Source organism: Anguilla anguilla, chromosome 1, assembly GCF_013347855.1.
Source record: "Anguilla anguilla isolate fAngAng1 chromosome 1, fAngAng1.pri, whole genome shotgun sequence".
Taxonomy (NCBI): Eukaryota; Metazoa; Chordata; class Actinopteri; order Anguilliformes; family Anguillidae; genus Anguilla; species Anguilla anguilla.
Genome location: NC_049201.1, coordinates 40903338 through 40909755, shown reverse-complemented (window position 1 = coordinate 40909755; position 6418 = coordinate 40903338).

Below are 6418 nucleotides of genomic sequence, written 5' to 3'. Positions count from 1 at the left end.
GGCCACAATGAGTCATGTAGCTAGCCAGCAAAGCCACAGTCACAGTTCAGTGCCCACAGTTTGTCAGAAGATTTGAAAGCTTTTTCGGAGCGCACCCCCGCGGGTTAACGTCATTTCTCTGCGTTTACTGTGATCCTTCAGGCTTAGGTGCCCAGTGCGCACGCTCTGGTGCCAATAGCTCATAGTCAAAACATGGCTGCGTCCATGAATTGGCTTCATGCGCCATTGAGCAGCTCCCACAGGAATTCATGGAACCGGTAAGCGGAAGCTGTCTCCAGTTCTTATATATCTCGATGATATTGACAGGCTCAATTACACCAGGCAAGATCAACAGAGCACAGAAAAGTATCTGAATCAAAAACAAATACGTATTTGACCCAGGTCTGATCTTAGCTCAGTTAGGCGCTGTACTACCTCAGCTAAAAATTAAGCCACAAATAATGTTCATATATGAAGCATGAATGAAATACGGTGCTACTAACATATTTTCACTAAATCTATGATTTTGTTTCGATTACGCAAACAGAAATACAAAGCTACTGTATAGTGTGCAAAATAGCTTACCTCTCTCAAAACTGGGGTGTTTTGGAAGAAATTTTGAAATGGCTCAGAAGTGGGACGTTTTTTGCGTAGCACTGATGACATCAGAAGCAAATGATTAGTTAGAAGGAATGTTGTTCCAGGGACAAAAAGGGATGCTGATCCAGGAACATGTACTACTTGGATAAATCACGTTATCCTGGTGTCCCCGGTACAGCTTGCTAGTGCTACCTATCGTACTCTGAACATTGTAATACATTGTTCTTTTCTGTAAGCGTGCTGTGCCTTAATTATGTCAAGGGTTTGCAGTGTTGTGTAGCTTTTACTACCTTTATCAAGTGCCTTATTTTAAAATTAAAAGTGTCGTGTGGGATTGTAAATGGATGTTTAAATTGTGCCGAGTCTTCTTCCCTCACCATGCGTTATACACAGTACACGGCCTAGACAGCAAGGCAAACACTCTTCCAATAAAAACACCCAAGACAAGAGCCAAGCTTCAAGTATTTTAGTGGAACCCTTTTTGTGAAACTGAAAACAGATACACAAATAAAGAGGTAGAAATGAATGAATGAATGTATGAGAATGAAATTACAAAAATGAATTACACATTGACATAAATCTACACTAGTTGACTACATTATGTAATGTTCATATAAGACAATTCACCAAGGTCAGAAAGTATTTAAAAGGATTAGGAGTGACTACAAAATGCAGTAAGCTTAGACTGGGCACTAACTAACGTGCTTTGCTACATGAACCATGAGGTGAGTAAGACATATAAAAATAAAGATATTTATCAAAATAATCAATACAATTAACACAGAACTCTCCAATTGAAGCTATACTCACAGATTGTGCCAAATCAAGGGCATCTCTAACTTATTTACTGGGGCCAGAATACCGAGTGGAGAAGTCATAGTTAATGCAGTATTTGTACTGTTTTTCTAAGGGGATTTTCCATACCTGCATACCATTATCTATCTGAAGCTTACTCACCTGGGTTTTGTTGTCAATCTGAGATCCACCAGATTTACCTGCTGGGTTATTTCACACACTGCCTTTTAATTGAATAAAATAAAAGAAATCAAAACAAAAAATAGTTTTTAACTAGGAGTTTTGCACAATTGGCACATTATATTATTTATGCTCCACACAAATTGAATAAGTTCCTGATTGCCTTTGATTGAGTATATGCTCTGAGAATACCTACAACACAAGCTTTGCATAAGGAAAAGTCTTTGCAACTGCATTCACTTATTTCATGTCTGAAAATTATGACACATCTGAAATAAAGAAGTGCAATAGGTAATAATAGAAAAGATACAACGTGCAACATTTACTGTGCCATTCATTTGCTGTGATCTTTCTTAACTGACAATGAATGCAGGGCCGGACCGTGGCATAAACGGTCTATGCGGTCGTTTGGGCCACAACCGGTGGGGGGGGGGCACACGACCATGAGGGGGGGGCCACACGATCCAATTTTTATCTTAGGTAAATAACGTTATTTTCGTAATTACGTTATTCATCCCCTATCGCAGAACTAGTGGCATAAATTTAAAATGGAATGGCAACAGAACATTTCAGAACAATGTAATGTAGGCAGGATTTTACCAAGCGAACCCCCCCCCCCCAAACCCCGCCCCCGCCCCCGCTCCCGCTCGACAGAATCCAACATCCACCCCCACCCCCCACCGCCTGCTAGGACAGACTTGCATTTGCGAAGGGCCACCAAACCCCTAGGGCCGGCCCTTAATGAATGCCACAGGTAATTCCACCTTTGGTCACTCTTAACTACCTTTCTTCCTTTCTTCAAAGCAGAAAATTCAGAGTGTTCTTCCAGGCTGATGCATGTATTGTAAAATGATCTTCCAGTTCATATGAAAGGAGCAGTACAGTTAGCAAATTTGTAAATGTATCTGCTAATTCCAAGGAGTAAAAAAACCCACTACCTGTCTACAGGGCATGACTATATAGAAGTCTCTGTGACAAAACAATACATTCAATAAGGTAAAATCAGTCATATCCAGTCTGAAAATCCACATTTTACAAGGCATTCTTTAAGTCTTGTGAACCAGAAATTAGCTTGAAAGGATCTGCCAAATTGTGTCCCAGGAAACTAATATCAATAATGATGCTTGGTTCCAGTAAAAATAAAGGAATTGGGATTGTAAGGCTATTGGCATTGATCATCAGCTTTGTAGACTGGTGACATTTAAGCCTTGGAGGCACATAAGTTACTCTCTCAAAGGATCTGGGCTGCTATAAATATTAATTTGATTCCTAACCAGCCTGGGAAGCTACTACAATTGATCTTCAGGGGTCAGTTACATTTATAAAAGCCTCAGAGGCATACACTCAACTTATAACTGCCTGCACAGAATCACTGTTGTGAAATGTTCATCAGCCTACGAGGTTATTAATCTATTGCTTCACCCGTATATTAATTTGCTTTCTAGCCAGTCTGGGAGGTTAATAATAATAAGTTTATTTATTTATATAGCACATTTCAAGAGCAGATGTCACAAAGTGCTTTACAATAAAACAGCAAAAATCACAAGGCAACAACAAGATAAAACAAGATAAAAATTAGGTTACTGCTGTTGCTCTTCACTCATATCAAATCTATATCAAACTTAAACTCATCCACTGAAGTAAGCTTAAAAGATACTTGTAAAGAATTGTTCATTGGGTTTCCAGTCAGAGACTAGACTTAGAGGAAAGCTAGAAAGGCATTGGCAGATACCATTAAACAATTGTTAAATGTCAATAAGGCAGATAAACTCTTAAAACATTAACCAACATTCCATCATCCTGGGAAGCTCTCAGTATTCCTGATCTGCCTTGGCCATAATTAAATTTATGTCAGCCTAGCAGGCAGGCACTAAACTCACAAGATCTTCTTGTAAGGAGAGTTTCTAATGCACATTGACCTCTTAATAAGCCTAGTGTCATGTTCCGGTGTTCCTGTCTGCGTTTTCCCTGTTGGGCCGCCAGATGGCGGCACTTCTGTTTTGTGTCCTGTTCCCCCCTGTTAATTGTATTATTGTTTGTCTCGTTATCCCATCATTGTTCCCACCTGTGTCTTGTTATCCCCTCCTTCTGGTTTGATTGTTTTTTGAGTTCACCTGTGTCTTATTACCCCTTGTCTATTTAAGTTCTTTGTCCCCTTGACTCGGGTGCTGGTTCCTTGTGTTTGTTTCCGATGTCTGTTTGCAAACCGTATGTACCTGCCTGTGTTTGTTCCCGACTTCTGTTTGTTTCAAACCGCCTGTACCTGCCTGTGTTTTGTTTGACCTGCCCTTATGCTCTGCCTGCCCGTGTTCTGCCCTGCCCGTGTTTGTGAGTTCCTCTAGTTTTCTGTTTTATTTCGATTTTTTTTGAGTTCGTGTTTTTTGCCCATTGTGACCTTGTCTGTTCCCTGTTTGTTTGCCTGTTTGTTAGTAAAATCTTTGTTAATTTTCCCTTTTTGAGTTTCTTTTGTTCCTCTGCGTTTGGGTCCCCCCTACCCGTACCGTGACACCTAGAGGGATACTAGTGAATCAGTCAGGGAGGCAAGTTACATTTGTGTCATCTTTGGAGGCATACACTCAAATAATGTTATCTGCCTGTTACGAGTCTTTATTTGTAAATGCTAATTAGCCTTATAACCTGCTGATGAGGTTAAGTATTTTAACACCCTTGGAGGCCAGATGCATTCACACCAGTCTCTGAGGCAGATACTTAAGTTAACATGCTTCCAGTAAGGAACATATATCTGAAATTACTATTGGCTCCCTGGCAGGATGCTGGTATTTCTGACCATCTTTGGTCTAATTATATCCACATCAGCCTTGGAGGTGTCTGCCTTACCACCAAGTTCATTCAAATGTACTTGGGTTTGTTAAGCATAGTAATGGACAAATACTTAACAAAAGAACAACAAACATAAAAAATCAATCTGATTCAACTGAACAAGACAGCTTACCAGCAAGCGAGCTTGCTTGCTAAATAGCACAGACAGTTATTAACCATTTATATTTACATGTACATGCTTTAGCTGGCAAACACTGATAGTTTGCTGTTTGTTGCAATATAATTTGGACAGGTATCACCTAGGTTTGTTTATGAGTAATAGAAGAATATTACCTTCGATATATCCTTTCTAATGCCTCATGTGCACTGCTTGAAATGAAGTGTTCCGGTCGTTTACTGATGACCCAATCTGACTGGCTGTCCTCTTGCAGGGCAGTATGCAGGGTATACAACCTCTCAGTCAATATTCAAGGCACCTTTCCGAGTTGTGCATGTGAGAACGCAACATGGAAAGCCAAGAAAGAGCCTGAGGCTGATTAGAGGTTCATTAGATTACTCCAGGTAGAGAAAGGCAGCATAAAAATTTATAAGCCTTCAGAAAAGTTGAGGGAAAAAATAAACAAATAATTGCTCTATGAGAGTGAAAGATGTAAAATCTTTTTTTATTTTAAAAACAAGCATTAAGGAATTTAACATGCTTCTACAAAGACAAACCAGTACAGATGTAATTTAGGAACTAAAATAACAACAGCCAGTTAGAACATTTTAACATATAACACATCCAAATTGTCCACAGTGAAGAAGGTAGCCTATTTTGCAGTTATACTATAGCATGTCCAGAATATCACTATTAGGCTATTAGTAGATTAACTATGATCTTGTAGACAGATTGATTGATTTAATATATCAATGCTATCGTGAAATCTCCTCACAGCCTACTTCTATTGCAATTTTGACTGGCATGCATGTTTTGCCAGTAACCCACACATTGCTATCATTATTTCACATGGGAAACTTTGTCTCGGTTAGGTAAATACCCATAATACTCATTTTGACCACAAACTTGTAAGGGGTATGAAAATAACAGCAGAGAGACAGGCCATATGACAGTACATTCTGACAATACAAGAAATCATTCATTTTTGTGTTGCACACATCCGCGCACCCGCAGTGGTGCAAGAGCAAGCTAGATAGATAGTCATGCAGCAAAGTTTTCAGAGGTCTGTTAGTACTATGTTTATATCAGACACTAGCTTAAAAGTTGAGCATAGTAGCACATCAGATTATTGTGATGTTTAGTTATTTTCCTCACTTTCTGGGAGCCATCTAGGCTGGCTTGCGAATGCAGACAGATGTAAACAGAAGCTAACCATTGTAAAGGACGTTGTACTTTTTTGGAATTATGACTGGAAGAGAGTGCTATTGTCAGATGAGACCAAAATTGAACGTTTTGGCCATACACACCATCGACATGTTCGGCGGCAAAAGAGGAATGCATACAGGAGAAGCACCTCATACCTACTGTCAAATATGGAGGTGGGTCATTGAAATTTTGGAGATGGTTTGCTGGCAGTGGTCCCGGGGCACTATTTTAGATCAATGGCACAATGAATTCAACAAAGTACGAGGAAATTCTAGCAGAAAATTTGGTTGTCTCTGCTATGAAGCTAGGACTTGGTCATAGGTAGATTCCAAGCATACATCAAAATCTAAACAGAAATGCTTAAGTGAAATCAACATCCATGTTTTCCAATGGCCCTCTCAGTCTCCAGACTTAAATTCCATCAAAAACGTGTGGTCTGAACTGAAGAGGGGGGGTCCATAAGCGCAAACCCAAAGTTATCAATGATTCTGAAAAGTACATGGAGCAATGGTCAAAAATCCCTCCAAATGTGTAACCTTATCACAAATTATAGGAAAAGACTCATGGCTGTCATCTTTGCCAGGGGTGTTTTCACAAAGTATTAAACCAGGGGTGGAACCTGTTTTTTTGGGAAATATATATATATATTTTAATTTAAGACTTTGGTTGATTCCAAAGAATCATTAATCAAGCACACTAGTTTATACATGGTGGAAAATA